This window comes from Pseudorca crassidens, assembly GCF_039906515.1.
Source record: "Pseudorca crassidens isolate mPseCra1 chromosome 1 unlocalized genomic scaffold, mPseCra1.hap1 SUPER_1_unloc_3, whole genome shotgun sequence".
NCBI lineage: Eukaryota > Metazoa > Chordata > Mammalia > Artiodactyla > Delphinidae > Pseudorca > Pseudorca crassidens.
In genome coordinates this window covers 2,424,856-2,442,263 of record NW_027135940.1, presented here as the reverse complement: position 1 = coordinate 2,442,263, position 17,408 = coordinate 2,424,856, and positions in this window count along the sequence as shown.

The window sequence follows — 17,408 nt, the reverse complement described above, 5'->3', positions numbered from 1 at the left end:
AGCCTCACAACACAGGGTCCATAGAATATAAAAGTTGAGGAATCCAGCAGTTGGAACCTCCCAGCAAGTGGCCCAGAGCACCGAGGCTATGAGATCCAGGCCGCAGTGAACTCACAACAGACGGCCCACATCATGAACCTGTGAGCAGCCCAGCCGTTGGGACCTCAGAACAGAAGGCCCACATCCCCATTGGGATGGGAACCTGGCAGGAGTGGCCTCGCACCACTTAGCACATATCAGAAAATGTTAGGAGCCCAGCAGTTAGGGCCTGACGCCAGGGGGCCCTCATAACTGAGGGGAGGAGACTCCCAGCAGGTTCCAACTGCCAACAGAGGGCCCACGTCTACAAGGAGGCATGCGTCAGCCAGGCAGTAGTGACCTCACAGCAGAGGGCCTATCTCACAGAAGGGTGAGGAACCGAGGCAGGATGAGACTCTCGCCAGAGGGCCCACAACACCAAGGGGATGGAAACCAGTCAGGACTGTCCTCCCACCAGTGGGGCCACATCATCGAAAGGTGAGGAACCCAGCACATGCGGCCTCATATCAGAGGACATACATCACAAAGGGGATGGGAGTGAGGCAGGTAGGAGTAGCCTAAATACAGAGGGCCCAAAGAATAAAAAAGGTGAGGAATCCAGCATTTGGAACCTCCCAGCAGGCGGCCGAGAGCACAGAAGCTATGGGATGCAGGCAGGAGTGAACTAACACCAGAGAGCCCACATCATGAAACTGTGAGCAACCCAGGCGTTGGGACCTCAGAGCAGAAAGCCCACATCCCCATGGGGATGGGAACCTGACAGGAGTGTCCTGGCATCACTGGGCTCACATCAGAAAACGTGGGGAGCCCAGCAGTTATGGCCTGATGCTAGAGGGCCGTCATCACCGAGGGCAGGAGGCTCCCAGCAGGTTCCATGTGCCAACAGAGGGCCCACGTCGCCAAGGTGATGTGTGCAAGTCAGGCAGGATTGACCTCACAGCAGAGGGCCTACCTCACAGAAGAGTGAGGAACCCAGCCAGGATAAGACTGTCACCAGAAGGCCCACATCACCAAGGGGATGGGAACCAGGCAGGAGTGTCCTCACACCAGTGGGGCCACATCATTGAAAGTTGCGGAACCCAGCACATGTGGCCTCAAACCAGAGGACCCACATCACGAAGGGGTTACGAGTGAGGCAGGCAGGAGGAGCATCGCAACACAGGACCCATAGAATACAAAAGTTGAGGAATCGAGCAGTTGGAACCTCCCAGCAGGCGGCCCAGAGCACAGAGGCTATGGCATCCAGGCCAGAGTGAACTAACAGCAGAGAGCCCACATCATGAAACTGTGAACAACCCAGCCGTTGGGACTTCAGAGCAGAAGACCCACATCCCAATGGGGATGTGAACCTGGATAGAGTGTCTTCGAACCACTGGGCGCACATCACAAAATGTGGGGAGCCCAGCAGTTAGGGCCTGACGCCAGAGGGCCCTCATCACCAAGGGGAGGAGGCTCCCAGCAGGCTCCAAGTGCCACCGAAGGCTCATGTCCACAAGGCGAGGTGAGCAAGCCAAGCAGGAGTGACCTCACAGCAGACGGCCCACCTCACAGAAGGGTGAGGAACCCAGCCAGGATCAGACTCTCAACAGAGGGCCCACATCACCAAGGGGATGTGAACCAGGCAGGAGTCTCCTAAGACCATTGGTCCCACATCATCGAAAGGTGAGGAACCCAGCACATGTGGCCTCAAACCAGACGACACACATCACGAAGGGGCTGGGAGTGAGGCAGGCAGGAGGATCCTCACAACAGAGGGCCTAAAAAATTAAAAAAGTGAGGAATCCAGCAGTTGGAACCTCCCAGCAGGCGGCCAAGAGCACAGAGGCTATGGGATCCAGGCCACAGTGAACTAACACCAGAGAGCCCACATCATGAAATTGTGATCAACCCAGCCGTTGGAACCTCAGAGCAGAAGGCCCACATCCCCATGGAGATGGGAACCTAAGAGGAGTGCCCGAGCATCACTGGGCTCACTAAGAAAAGTTGGGGAGCCCAGCAGTTAGGGCCTGACGTCAGAGGGCCCTCATCACAGAGGTGAGGAGGCTCCCAGCAGGGTCCAAGTGCCACCAGAGGGCTCATGTTAACAAGGCGAGGTGAGCAAGCCAGGCAAGAGTTACCTGATAGTAGAGGGCCCACCTCACAGATGGGTGAGGAACCCAGCCAGGATCAGACTCTCACCAGAGGGCCCACATCACAAAGGGGATGGGAACCAGTCAGGATTATCCTCACACCAGTGGGGCCTCATCATCTTAAGGTGAGGAACCCAGCACATGTGTCCTCAAACCAGAGGACCCACATCACCAAGGGCCTTGGAGTGAGGCAGGCAGGAGTAGCCTCACAACACAGGGCACATAATATAAAAAACGTGAGGATTCCAGCATTTAGACCTTCCAGCAGGCGGCTCAGAACACCGAGGCTATGGGATCCAGGCCGCAGTGAACTCACAGCAGAGGGCCCACATCATAAAACTGTGAGCAACCCAGGCGTTGGGACCTCAGCGCAGAAGGCCCACATCCCCATGGGAATGGGAACCTGGCTGGAGTGTCCTCGCACCACTGGGCGCACATCAGAAAATGTGGGGAGCCCACCATTTAGGGCCTGATGCCAGAGGGCCGTCATCACCGAGAGGAGGAGGCACCCTGCACGCTCCAACTGCCACCAGAGGGCTCACGTCTCCAAGGTGACGTGTGCCAGCCAGGCAGGAGTGACCTCACAGCAGAGGGCCTACCTCACAGAACGTTGAGGAACCCAGCCAGGATTAGACTCTCGCCAGAGGGCCCACCTCACCAAGGGGATGGGAACCAGGCAGGAGTGTCCTCACACGAGTGGGGCCACATCATCGAAAGGTGAGGAACGCAGCACATGTGGCCTCAAGCCATAGGACAGTCATCACCAAGGGGCTGGCAGTGAGGCAGGCAGGAGGAGCCTCACAACAGAGGGCACATAGAATAAAAAAGTTGAGGAATCCAGCAGTTGGAACCTCCCAGCAGGCGGCTCAGAGCACCGATGATAAGGGATCCTTGCCGGAGTGAACTCACAGCAGAGGGCCCACATCATGGTACTGTGAGCAAGCCAGCTGTTTTGACCTCAGAGCAGAAGGCCCATATCCCCATGGGGATGGGAACCTGGCAAGAGTGTCCTCACTCACTTGGCACACATCAGAAAATGTGGGGAGCCCAGCAGTTATGGCCTAAGGCAAGAGGGCCCTCATCACTGAGGGGAGGAGGATCCCAGCACACTCCAACTGCCACCAGAGGGCCCACGTCGCCAAGGTGACGTGTGCCAGACAGGCATGAATGACCTCACAGCAGAGGGGCCACCTCACAGACGGGTGGGGAACCCAGCCAGGATCAGACTCTCACCTGAGGGCCCACATCAGCAAGGGGATGGGAACCAGTCAGGACTGTCTTCCCTCCAGTGGGGCCACATCATCGAAAGGTGCGGAACCCAGCACATGTGGCCTCAAATCAGAGGACACATATCACAAAGGGAATGGGAGTGAGGCAGGCAGGAGTAGCCTAAAAACAGAGGGCCCAAAGAATAAGAAAGGTGAGGAATCCAGCAGTTGGAACCTCCCAGCAGGTGGCCGAGAGCACAGAAGCTATGGGATGCAGGCAGGAGTGAACTAATAGCAGAGAGCCCACATCATGAAACTGTGAGCAACCCAGGCGTTGGTACCTCAGAGCAGAAGGCCCACATCCCAATGGGGAGGTGAACCTGGCTGGAGTGTCCTCGCACCACTGGGCGCACATCACAAAATGTGGGGAGACCAGCAGTTAGGGCCTGACGCCAGAGGGCCCTCATCACCGAGGGGAGGAGGCTCCCAGCAGGCTCCAAGTGCCACCAGAGGGCTCATGTCCACAAGGCGAGGTGAGCAAGCCAGGCAGGAGTGACCTCACAGCAGACGGCCCACCTCACAGATGGGTGAGGAACCCAGCCAGGATCAGACTCTCAACAGAGGGCCCACATCACCAAGGGGATGTGAACCAGGCAGGAGTCTCCTAAGACCATTGGTCCCACATCATCGAAAGGTGAGGAACCCAGCACATGTGGCCTCAGACCAGACGACACACATCACGAAGGGGCTGGGAGTGAGGCAGGCAGGAGGATCCTCACAACAGAAGACCCAAAAAATTAAAAAAGTGAGGAATCCAGCAGTTGGAACCTCCCAACAGGTGGCCAAGAGCACAGAGGCTATGGGATCCAGGCCTCTGTGAACTAACACCAGAGAGCCCACATCATGAAAATGTGAACAACCCAGCCGTTGGGACTTCAGAGCAGAAGGCCCACATCCCCATCGAGATGGGATCCTAAGAGGAGTGCCCAAGCATCATTGGGCTCACTAAGAAAAGTTGGTGAGCCCAGCAGTTAGGGCCTGACGCAAGAGGGCCCTCATCAACGAGGGGAGGAGATCCTCAGCACGCTCCTACTGCCACCACATGGCTGACTTCACCAAGGCAATGTGTGCCAGCCATGCAGGAGTGACCTATCAGCAGTGACCTCCCTCACAGAAGGGTGAGGAACACAGCCAGGAACAGACTCTCACCAGGGGGTCCACATAACCACGTAGATGAGAACCAGGCAGGAGTGTCCTCACACTAGTGGGGCCACATCATCGAAAGGTGAGGAACCCAGCAAAGGTGGCCACAAACCAGAGGACCCACATCACCAAGGGGTTGAGAGTGAGATAGGTGTCTGGACGGGCATATTTAACACTCATTTCCCACCAGGAAGAGGAATTAACCAAAGGCTCAGCGTGCCCTGCCAGAAGCAGATTAGGGCCTGAAGCAGTCTTGCGGGTTTGCGGCCAGCTCACAAGAAAGCGAGTTGAAGAAAGGAGCTCAGGGGCCCTGTAATTCACAAACCTGCAGAGTTATAAATGACAGATAACGTCCAAAAATATATTGAAGTAAGGCTGCCAAGAGGACTTGAAAGCGGGGCAGAATTTCAGGAAACCGATTTCAGGAGGTAGACTGGATTTGCATTTAAAGCATAGGAAAAGAGGCAGAACATCGACAATGATGCACTTGGCAAAAAAAGGGCGTATGAGTTTGATCCTGAATATATTCAGGAAAAAACACATACGCCCTTTTTGGCAAACCAAGCAAGCTTGCAATGGAAATCCGAACTACTATGAAGTGTCACTTCCCCCCGGTCAAAAGGGCCATCTGAAAAAAGTGTAAAATCCAGAAAGGCAAGACAGGCCATGGGGAAAAAGGAGCCTTGTTATGCTGATGGGCGGGATGTAAATTGCCAACAGCCACTCTGGAGAAGTGTATGGTGTTTCCTGATACATCTGAAAAACAAAGCAACAGAGTCTAGGGCATTTCCACTTATGGTCCTATAGCTTAGGGAAATTAAAATCAAAAAGACACAGCCACCCCAAAATTTGGGACGGCTCTGTTTACAAGAACCTCGTTTACGGTCCAAGTTCAATATCACAGAGAGCAAAAACTGGATAAAGAAGTTGTGGTACTTATGTACAATGCAATATCACTCAGCAATGAAATCTGTGTCACCAGGCCTGTACCAGCATAATGAGTGGATTGAGGCACGGTGATTCTAAGTGAAATAAGTAACACAGAAAAAGAAACATCATAAGGTATCACTAATGCACGGAATGTAAACTTGGCTACACATGAACTGAATTACAAAACAGAACAGGGTCTCAAGTTTAGAAAACCAACTTATGCTTGCTTAAGGGGAAAGGTGAGTTGGGGTGCTGCATAAAACCAGAGTTTGAAATTAGCACAGATACCGTTCCATAAGCCAAATATGTAATAGACAAGACCTACCCCTTGTTCATCGAAATGGACTCAACAATGAGGTATCACCTCACACCTGTTAGAATGGGCATCATCTGAAAATCTACAAACAACAAATGCTGGAAAGGGTGTGGAGAAAAGGAAGCCTCTTCCACTATTGTTGGGAATATAAATTGATACAGTCACTATGGAGAACAATATGGAGTTTCTTAAGAAACTAATAATAGAATTACCATATGATACAGCAATCCCAGTACTGGACATATACCCAGACAAAACCATAAATCAAAAAGAGACATTCACCGTAATGTTCATTGCATCACTATTTACAATATCGAGGTAATGGAAGCAACCTAAATGCCCACAGACAGACGAATGCATAAAGATGTGGTACATATATAAAATGGAATATTACTAAGCCATGAAAGGAATGAAATTGGGTCATTTGTAGAGACGTCGATGGATCTAGAGACTGTCATACAGAGTGAAGTAAGTCAGAAAGAGAAAAACAAATCTTGTATATTCATGCATATATGTGGAACCTAGAAAAACTGTACAGATTAACCGTTTTGCAAGGCATAAATAGAGCAACAGATGTAGACAACAATCATATGGACAACAAGGGGGGAAAGCTCTTGGGGGTGGTGGTGGTGGGAGGAGTTGAGAGATTGGGATTGGCATGTAAACATTTATATGTATAAAATAGATAACCAATAAGAACCTGCTGTATAAAAATATAAAATAAAATTCAAAATTAAAAAGAAATAAAATTTAAAAAATAAAACAGAAAAAACAATTATTCCCTTCACATACATGTATTTATATGAATAAATTATTTCCATGCTTATATCTGTAAATACAAAAAAGAGGAATAAAATCTACCTTGAACCAAAAACAAAAAAGAGAAAAAAAAAACAGAACCCACCAGTTACTCAGAGGAAAACCGTATCAGGGCACTTGCTCCAGTTGTAAACAATTCTGAAGTTGGTCAGTGGTGGGGAATCGTCTCCCATTCAGCCAGCAGCCCCCACACAACAAGCGTCCTCATTGCAAAGCTGGGGCACTGTGCCGAGGCATCTGTGAGTAAACGTGAGCTGAGCCCCAGGCCAGTTGCTGCTGAACTGTTCCCACCCTTCCCAGGTAAAACACCTGAATATATACAAGGACTTGAAAGCCTAGAGGAAGGGCCATGGAGCCACATGAGTGACAGCATGCCAGCTGACTTGGTGCCTGCAGGCCAGCCAGGATGGTCCTGGCCCTGGGTGCTCTTCTGGAAGATTTCCATTTCCCTGCCTGAGATACCCGTCCTGTCCCTGCCCCCACTGCTTTTTTCCTTCCTCACCTCTGCCCAGGGAGCAATTCCAGCAGCAGGTATGGGTGACACATCCTCTTCTTTAGCAGGTGGCAGCCTGGCAACTGCTGCAGAAAGTCCAGCAGAGCCCCACTCACACTGGGCCACCCACAAAGCCGTGGCCTCTCACTCCCTCCCACCAGCCCAGCCCCGAGACTGCTGACAGGGCAGAGAAAATGGCGTCAGACACAGCTGCAGGGGCTCTTGCTGCCTGGAGTGGTATTTATATTGATCTCAACCCAGGCACACCTGGGGAGGGCTGGCCGGCACCGTAAGGCTGCCCAGGTCAGCCAATCGTCACCCCTCAGGGGCTCACAGTTGCAGAAAATGGAACTTGCTGAACCGGCCAGGTCCAAGGAACAGGTGTGGGCTCCTGAGAGTCAGGATAGACAAGGGGCTGCAGCTTTGGCTTGTTTTCTAATCATTTTATCTGGCCCATGAGTGGGAGACAACTTCAAGAAAACCCTCTCCTAATGAGAGGAACCCAGGAGTCAGGGAGAGGAGGGGTGGGTGGTGGTTGGAGACAGAGGCCTGGTGCCCCGGGTGCAGTGGAAGTCTCTGGAAGACCAGGTGGAGGGAGGCCACACAGAGTGATGCCCAGGGTCACAGACCTGTCGGAGCTGCTGTTTGTTAGTTCAAGTCCTGCTCTGAGGTGCTCTGTGTCAGCTCTGAGCGACAGGTGAGCTGGGGGTGCTCTTCAATGAGGGCTATGTGCACGGTTCCTGTGTGCCCAGCCCTGCCACGGTACCTGCAAGGGTAGCTCTGTATCCTGGGAGGGGCCTGACCACGAGAGCCCCGTGGGCTGGGTTGGGGGTGGGGTACCTGCCCAGGAGAGCTCCATATCCTGGGATTGGCCTGACCACGAGAGCTCCATGGGCTGCTGGGGACCTGGTAAAGGATGTCAGGACAGTCAGTGAAGCCACCGAGGATATACCTCCAGTTGCTCCTAATTCCTACACCCTGCTGGTCATTCTACCAACCACCAGGACATGGTATTCTGTATTAGTCTTCAATGATGCCTTCTTTTGTATTCCATTAGTCCCAGAGTCACAAGAAATTTTGGCTTGTGAGTGGCAGGACTCAACATACAACTAAACAATACTTCCGGGCCGTCTTGCCCCAAGGGTTCAAAAATTCCCACACCATCTTTGGGGAAAGCTTAGCTAAAGACCGAAAAGTTCTACCTCTGGAAAAGGAAACCCTCCTTCAATATGCAGGCGACATTCTGATCGCCAGCCCTACTAAGGAGGCCTCTGAACTACCAAGCCAATAAAGGATAGAAGTTGTCCAAGAAAAAGCTCAAATATCACAGACTGCGGTGACCTGCCTGGGCTTCATTCTCACACAAGGTCGGAGAAGCCCATCCCAGGAAAGGGAAGAAACCATTTGCAGCCTTACCCCTTTCTAAAACGAGAAGACAGCTTAGGGGTTCCTGGGGAGGCCAGGGTTTGCTGCTTCTGGATCCCTAACTACAGTCTACTAGCTGGGCCTCTATATGAAACACTGAAAGGAAAAGATGATGATCCTTTTGAACAGAATCCAGAAGTGGCCTTTCAAGAATGGAAAGAGCAGTCAATTCAGACCCTTGCCCTGGAACTCCCTAATTGAGCTAAACCCTTTGACCTTTCCATTCCCGGTGAAAGGTGAATCGCCATTGGAGAATTAGTGCAAAAACTGGGACCACTTGAAATGGAACAACGCAAGAATGCCATCCAGGTAGGATAAACTACAGTCACCAAGGGGCTTGGCCCACTGCCACATCTGGCCAAGATACTGGTGGTATCTAAAAACCTGGAAATCAGCAGCCCAAAAGGCCACCTCCCTCCTAAGGGAAAAGGACCCCACGTGGTGATCCTAATCACCAACCATGCCCTGAAGTTGCAGGGTTCGCTCCGTGGGCACACCGACCTCGAGTGAGGAGGCCCTCCAACTCCAACATCCAGAGAGATAACCGGGGGCAGCAGGGCACCATGACGACTCGTGTGAACATCACTTGACCTGGAGTTTCTCTCATAAAACAACAATAGTGTGTCCCGAAGGAGTAGACTACTGCTTGCAGGACTTACTGCACCCGGAGGGGAGCTAATAATCTTGGCGGGGGAACCGTATATCACACTGTCACCATAGAAAAGCCTACAGACACCGTGATGATGGTGGCCAATAAGACCGGCTGGACTCCTGTTTACTTCAAAAGGCTGTTGACTCAGTGGCCATCATGGTCCTTGATCACCACTGACCCTGGACTGTCTGGGAGTTGAGCGGGCAGGGCTCTGACACCTGGTGCTGTTTTTACGTTAATTCAGGGACCTAATTGAAGAAAGAGCAGACTACTGGTCAGAGCATCTAGGCTGGCAGAAACGGTCAGCCTAAGGTGGCCGAACAAATGTGGGGCGGGGTGAAACCGGCCCCCACAGCGTCTCTGCACATCTCTTTCCTGGACCCTTAAAGGTCATTAGAATCTATAACACTTCCAATGCTGGTGCTCAGGCGGACGAGCAGGGAGGCAGGGGTCCTGGGGCCAATCAACGTCACCTGGAGGCTGCTGGGGAGAAGTTCTGACCCTCGTCCCCTGGTATGAGGGCTCCCAACTCAGCACTCAGCAGTTACAGAAGAAGGGTCTGCACCCTCAGCACTCCAAGAATGAGGAATGGGACAAAAGGCAGAGGAGGGGTTTGTCCCCAGCAAAGCCCATTAAAAATCCCTGGGAGATAAAAATAGAATCTGGGCAATAAAGTCAAGTCTGACCTTTTTTATCCTTTGTGCTTTGTCTAATTTCACGTGCTCCTAGGGTCCCGCATACAGAGGTTCCACACCCGGCACTTCAGACCAGATTTCCTAGTGCAGAATGGCTGGGTCGACACCTCAGCTCCTGGGGCCCAGTGCAGACTCCGAGATATAGAGCCTGAGCTGCAGCCAACCCGGCCCTCGAGAGCTCCGCCCCCTCCCTCCCACTGACTCTGACAGGATCTCTACACAGCAGCCCAGCCCACAGCCCACGGGGTAGTGCATGCTCTCACCTCTCCATTCTCTGATCAAAATATAAAGTTTCCTTTGCTTGTGAACCAAACTCAGTCTCGATCTGTTGGCCCCAATGACACTGGGCAGGGGGACACTTGTTGGGGTCCACTCTGGAGGATCAGTAACAGAAATTGAGACTACTGTAACTTCAATGAACAGATGTGTGAGCCAAACTGTAGTTAACATAGAACAGTTTATAAGGCTCGGGTAAAATAAGATGTTTCTAACACTTCCATTTGATATTTCCATCACTTTATTATAAGCAAGTTCAGTGAAAAGGTTTGTCTTATTTGTCAGGTCAATATTAGAGAAATGAAGTGATTTCTTTCCAAGGATGTACATCTAATAATCTTGGTTAAAGCTTCAATCTTGTTTTAAATGCTTTTCCATTGAAAATGATACCTCTCTTTCAGCTCCCCCATTTCTGAGAAGTATAAAATCTTATAATTTATTATTACCAAAGGGGAAAGGTGGGAGGAGGGATAAATTAACAGTTTGGAATTAAAACATACACACTGCTATGTATAAAATAGATCATCAACAAGGAACTACTGTATAGCACAGGGAACTACACTCAATATTTTGCAATAACCTATAAGGGGAAATAATCGGAAAAAGAATAGATATTTTTATTGACATCATCTATCAATGACAGTTAAAGTGTAACCTAAGGGAAGCCGGTGGTGAGTGCTTCTGACCCTGAAGACTTCAATCATCTAAAGTTTGGACTCTGCCTACTTCCCAAGGCCCTTAATGAACATATGTGTAGCCGTAGCTTAAAAATTTCCCCAGTTTGGGTTTCGGGGAGACACTGATTTTGAAAAAGCCCTGGTGTTCTCCTTACATGAATGGGACCCTTCCTACTGCTAAAACATGTCTGTCACACCCAGAGGATGGTATACCGTCTGATCGGGAAGAATTTGGAAAAGGCATCTCATCTCCTCATCTCCTGGTGCTCGGGTTCACCCCTCCAGCGTCTTTACTAACAGTCTCCCCACTTGGAGATGTCAGCACTGTCAACATCCTGTTGCGTACAGTTTGGAATTTGTCCAGAGGATGAAGCGGAAGGATGAGGAACAATGAGAGACAAGTCCTAGGTGTTCAGACAGGCACATGTCACTCTAATTTCCAATCAGGAAGACGAATTGACCAAAGGCTAGGGTTGCCCATGGAAACAGTATAGGGCTTGAGGAAATCCCACTGCTTTGTGGCCAGTTCCCATAAACACAAGTTGAACAATGGAACTCAGGGGCAGTAAAATTCACGAAACTGCAGAGTTGAAAATATCTATCACTGAAAAATGTCTTGAGGAAAGTCAAAGAAAAGGATTGGTAAGCAAGGGAGAATGGCAGGAAAGGGATTTGAGGAGGTAGAAAGGACTCGCCATTAAGCACAAGAAAAGGGGCTGAACATTGCCAACATTGCAGTTGGCCAAAAAGGCTGTATGCGTTTTTTTCTGTATATATTCAAGAAAAGGGCATACACTTTTTTAGCCAACCAAACAGGTGGGCACTGGAAATCAATACTACAAAAGATATCACTTCGCATCAGTCAGAAAAGCCATCCTCATAAAGTGTAAACACCAGAAATGCAGGACAGGGCAAGGAGAAGAGGGAGCCCTGTGAGGCTTATAGTGGAAATGTATATTGCCAACGGCCATTCTGGAGAAGTGTATTGTGTTTACTAAAGCATCTAAAAAATGAGCTACAGAGCATAGGGCACTTGCACTCATGGGCGTATATCTTGGGAAAAACAAAAATCGAGAGGACACAGGCACCCCAATGTTTACTGCCTCTCTGTTTAAAAGATCCTCGACTAGGATATAACTTAAATGTCTCTGGAGGGAAAAAATGGATAGAGATGTTGTACTTATGTAGAGTGGAATATTACTCAGCCTGGAAATCAATGAAATATGGCCAGTTGTAACAACTCCGGAGGAGTTACGTATGATCATTCTAAGTGACATAATTCAAAAAGAAAAAGACACATATCATAAGATATCACTTAAAGGTGGAATCCAAAATGGCTACACATGAAATAAATTACAAAACAAAAACATAGTCAAATATGTAGAAAACACGCGTAAGGCTGCTAAACGGGAAAGGTGGGGAGGGGTGAGGCATCATCCAGGAGGTTGAAATTAGCAAAGATACCATTCCAAATACCAAACTGATAATCAACAAGGCCTACACGGTAGCTAAAAGAACTGCACTCAGCACACTCAAGTCACCGGAAAAGAATATCTATGACTGGTAAGAATCTGAAAAAGAATTTATTGATGTCTCTCTGTACGTGAATCAAGTGGATGTACAGCAGCAAGAAACAGAGCTTTGAAAATCAGTTGTAACCAATATAGTAATAAATTGAAAAAAATAAACGACAGAGAGACAGAGAAAACCTCTTACAACTTTTCCTCAGGGACGGTGATGCAACATGGATTGAACACATCTAGACCCACAGCAGGATGAGACATAAGGCTGGAAACTGTTCGCGCTAAGAGAAATGTGAGGTTGGGTGAGGAAATGCACACCCTTTAAAGTAATACTACCTGGTACCCATTCAATGGGTCCCAAATCTGCAGGTTCAAGGAATCTTCCTACAGCTAAAACATGCATGGAAAACATGCATGGAAAACACCATGTGATCGGGAGATGTGTCTAAAATGCACCTCATTTATCCTCTCCTGGTGCTCCTGTTCATCATTCCAGCCACGTTACTTAGAATCTCCCCACTTAGAGAATCAGCACATTTAAACTTCTGTTTCACACATTTTGCAAATTGTGAGGAGGATGAACGGGAAGAGGGGGAACCAATGAGAGAATAGTTGTAGGGGTTTGGACGGGCACATGTCACTCTAATTTCCCATTAAGAGTAAGAATTAAAAAAAGGCTCAGCCCGCCTCGCCGGAGCCAAAATAGGGCCTGAAGCAATCCTGCGGCTTTGAGGCCAGCTCACAAAAGAGCAACTTAAAAAATGGAGCTCAGGGTCACTGCAATTCACAAACCTGCAGAGTTATAAATGAAAACTAACGTCCAAAAATATGTTGAGGTAAGGCAAAGAAGAGGATCTGAATGCAAGACAGAATTGCAAGAAACAGATTTCAAGAGATAGATTGGACTCGTCCTTAAAGTACATGAAAAGCGGCAGAATTTCGACAATGATGTAGTTGGCCCAAAAGGGAGTATGCGTTTTTTCCTGAATATATCCAGGAAAAAACGCATACGCACTTTATGGGCAACCAAGCAAGCAAGCAATGCAAATGTGCACAACAAAGAAGTCTCATTTCCCACCGGTCAAAAGGGCCATCCGAAAAAATTGTAAAAACCAGAAATGCAGGACAGGCCATGGAGAACAGGGAGCCTTTATACGCTGATGGACAGTGTGTGAACTGCCGAGAGCCACTCTGGAGAAGTGTATGGTGGTTCCTAAATCATCTAAAAAACAGAGCTACAGAGCATAGGGCACTTCCAATCATGGAAGTATATCTAGGGAAGTCTAAAAATCAACAAGACACAAGCACACCACAGTTTAGGGCTACTCTGTTTACAAGAACCTCAACTTCAGTACACCTTAAATATCCCAGGAAAGAGAACAATGGATAAAGAAAATGTGGTACTTATGTACAATGGAATATCTCTTCACCATGAAATCAATGTAATAAGGCTAGTAGAAGGATAAAGAGTGGATTTAGGTCCGATAATACTACTTGAAATAAGTCAAACAGAAAAAGAAACATATCATAAGATATCACTTATAGAGGGAGGATAAATATGGCTGCACAAAAAATGAATTACAAAACAGAACAGTGTCTCACATTTAGAAAACACACTTATGTCAGCTTAAGGGGAAAGGAGAGGTGGGGTGATGCATAAAACCAGAGTTTGAAATTAGCACAGATACCGTTCAATAAACCAAATAGGTATTAGACAAGATCTACACCTTGCTCAATGAACTGGCCTCAACACACCCTATACACCGCAGAGAAATATATCTGAGTAATAAGAATCTTAAAACCCATGTATTGATATATCTCCATAAGGGAATCAAGTGTGTGCAGAGCGGCACAAACACAGCAGTGAAAATGAGCTAAACCCCATTATAGAAATAAATTTTAAAACCAAAACGCAGAAACAATGAAAGAGAGAAAAATTCTTACAAAATTCGCTCAGGGGCTGTGATGCAACCTGGAATGACCACATATAAACCCACAGCTGGATAAGACATAAGGCTGGACACTTGGGGCTGAGAGCATTGGTGAGCTTTGGTGAGCAACTGCCGAAAGTTTAATGCAATACTTCATACTACTCATTCCAAGGGTCCCAACACTCCAGGTTGAAGGGAATCTTCCTACAGCTAAACCATGCATGGGGAATCCAGCAGATGGTATACCATATGATCGGGAAAGGTTTCTAAAACGCACCTCATTTTCCTCTCCTGGGGCTCCGGATCAACATTCCAGCCACTTTACTAACAACATCTCCACATGGAGAGTCAATGCCTTTAAGTTCCGGTATCGCACAGTCTGCAGTTAGTGCGGAGGATGAATGGGAATAGGGGGAACCAGTGAGAAAATAGCTGTAGCGGTTTCAATGGGCACATGTCACTCTAATTTCACATCAGGAAGAAGAATTAACCAAAGGCAGAGCAAGGCGCCCCAGAAGAAGGATAGGGCCTGAAGAAATCCTGTGGATATGAGGCAAGATCACAAAAATAAGAGCTGAAAAATGGAGCTAAGGGCCACTGCAATTCAAAAACCTGCAGAGTTATAAAGGCCAACTATTTTCCAAAAGTATATTGAGGTAAGGCTATGAAGAGGCACTGACAGCAAGGCAGAATTGCAGGAAACCGATTTCAAGAGGTAGACAGGAACTGCATTGAAAACATATGAAAAGACTCAGAACGTCGACAATGATGCACTTGGCCAAAAAGGGCGTATGCGTTTCTTCCTGAATATATTCAGGAAGAAACGCATACGCTCTTTCTGGCCAACCAAGCAAGCTTGCAAAGGAAATCTGCACTACAATGAAGTCTCACTGCCCCCCGGTCAAAAGGGCCATCTGAAAAAAGTGTAAAATCCAGAACGGCAGGACAGGCCATGGAGAACTGGGAGCCTTTTTGTGCTTATGGGCAGGATGTAAATTGCCAACAGCCACTCTGGAGAAGTGTATGGTGTTTCCTGAAACATCTAAAAAACAAAGCAACAGAGCCTAGGGCACTTCCACTTATGGTCCTATAGCTTAGTGAAATTAAAATCAAAAAGACACAGCCACCCCAAAGTTTGGAACGGCTCTGTTTACAAGAACCTCGTTTACGGTACAAGTTCAATATCGTAGAAAGCAAAAAATGGATAAAGAAGTTGTGGTACATACGTAGAATGCAATATCATTCAGCAATGAAATCTATGTCATCAGGCCCGTAGCAGCATAATGAGTGGATTCAGGTACGATGATTCTAAGTGAAATAAGTCACACAGAAAAAGAAACATCATAAGATATCCCTAATACACGGAATGTAAACTTGGCTACCCAGGAAATGAATTACAAAACAGAATAGGGTCTCAAATGTAGAACCAACTTATGCTTGCTAAAGGGGAAAGGTGAGTTGGTGTGCTGCATAAAACAAGAGATTGAAATGAGCACAGATACCGTTCAATAAGCCAAATATGTAATAGACTAGAGCTACTCCTTGCTCAACGAAGTGGACTCAACACCACATATTAAACACCTAAGAATATACCTGACTAGTAAGAATCTTAAAACCTATGGATTTATATGTCTCCGAAAGAGAATCAAGCGTGTTTACAGCGGCATAAACGCAGCAGTGATAGGATTGGTGAGGTTCGGTGAGCAAATGCAGACCCTTTGAAGTCATATTGCATGGTACCCATTCCATGGTTCTCAACTCTCCAGGTTTAAGGGATTCTTCCTTCAGCTAAAACATGCATGTGGAACCCAGAGTATGATCCACCGTGTGATCGGGAAACGTGTTCAAATGTGTCTCAGTTTTCATCCCCTGGTAATCGGGTGCAACATTCCAGACGCTTTACTAACACTCTCCCCCACTTGGAGAGTCAGTGCCTTTAACCTCCTGTTTGGCCCAGTTTGCAATTTCTGCGGAAAATGAACAGGAATAGGGAGAACCAATGAGAGACTAGCTGGAGGGTTATGGACGGGCAAATTTAACTCTCATTTCCCACCAAGAAGAGGAATTATCGAAAGGCTCAGCGAGATTTGCCGGAACCACACTAGGGCCTGAAGCAATCCTGCGGTGTTGCGGCCAGCTCACAAGAAAGCGAGTTGAAGAAAGGCGCTCAGGGGAACTGTAATTCACACACCTGCAGAGTTCTAAATGACAGCTATCGTCCAAAAATATATTGAAGTAAGGCTGCCAAGAGGACTTGAAAGCGGGGCAGAATTGCAGGAAACCGATTTCAGGAGGTAGACTGGAATTGCATGTAAAGCATAGGAAAAGAGGCAGAACGTCCACAATGATGCACTTGGCCAAAAAGGGCGTATGCGTTTTTTCCTGAATATATTCAGGAAAAAACGCATACGCACTTTTTGGCCAACCAAGCAAGCTTGCAAAGGAAATCTGCACTACAATGAAGTCTCACTGCTCCCAGGTCAAAAGGACCATCTGAAAAAAGAGTAAAATCCAGAAAGGCAGGACAGGCCATGGAGAACTGGGTGTTTTGTTATGCCAATGGGCGTGATGTAAATTGCCAACAGCCACTCTGGAGAAGTGTATGGTGTTTCCTGAAACATCTAAAAAACAAAGCAACAGAGCCTAGGGCACTACCACTTATGGTGCTATAGCTTAGGGAAATTAAAATCAAAAAGACACAGCTACCCCAAAGTTTGGGACGGCTCTGTTTACAAGAACCTCGTTTACGGTACAAGTTCAATATCACAGAAAGCGAAAAATGGATAAAGAAGTTGTGGTACTTACGTACAATGCAATATCACTCAGCAATGAAATCTATGTCATCAGGCCAGTAGCAGCATAATGAGTGGATTGAGGTACGATGATTCTAAGTGAAATAAGTCACACAGAAAAAGAAACATCATAAGATATCACTAATACACAGAATGTAAACTTGGCTACACAGGAACTGAATTACAAAACAGAATAGGGTCTCAAATGTAGAAAACCAACTTATGCTTGCTTAAGGGGAAAGGTGAGTTGGGGTGCTGCATAAAACCAGAGATTGAAATTAGCACAGATACCTTTCCATA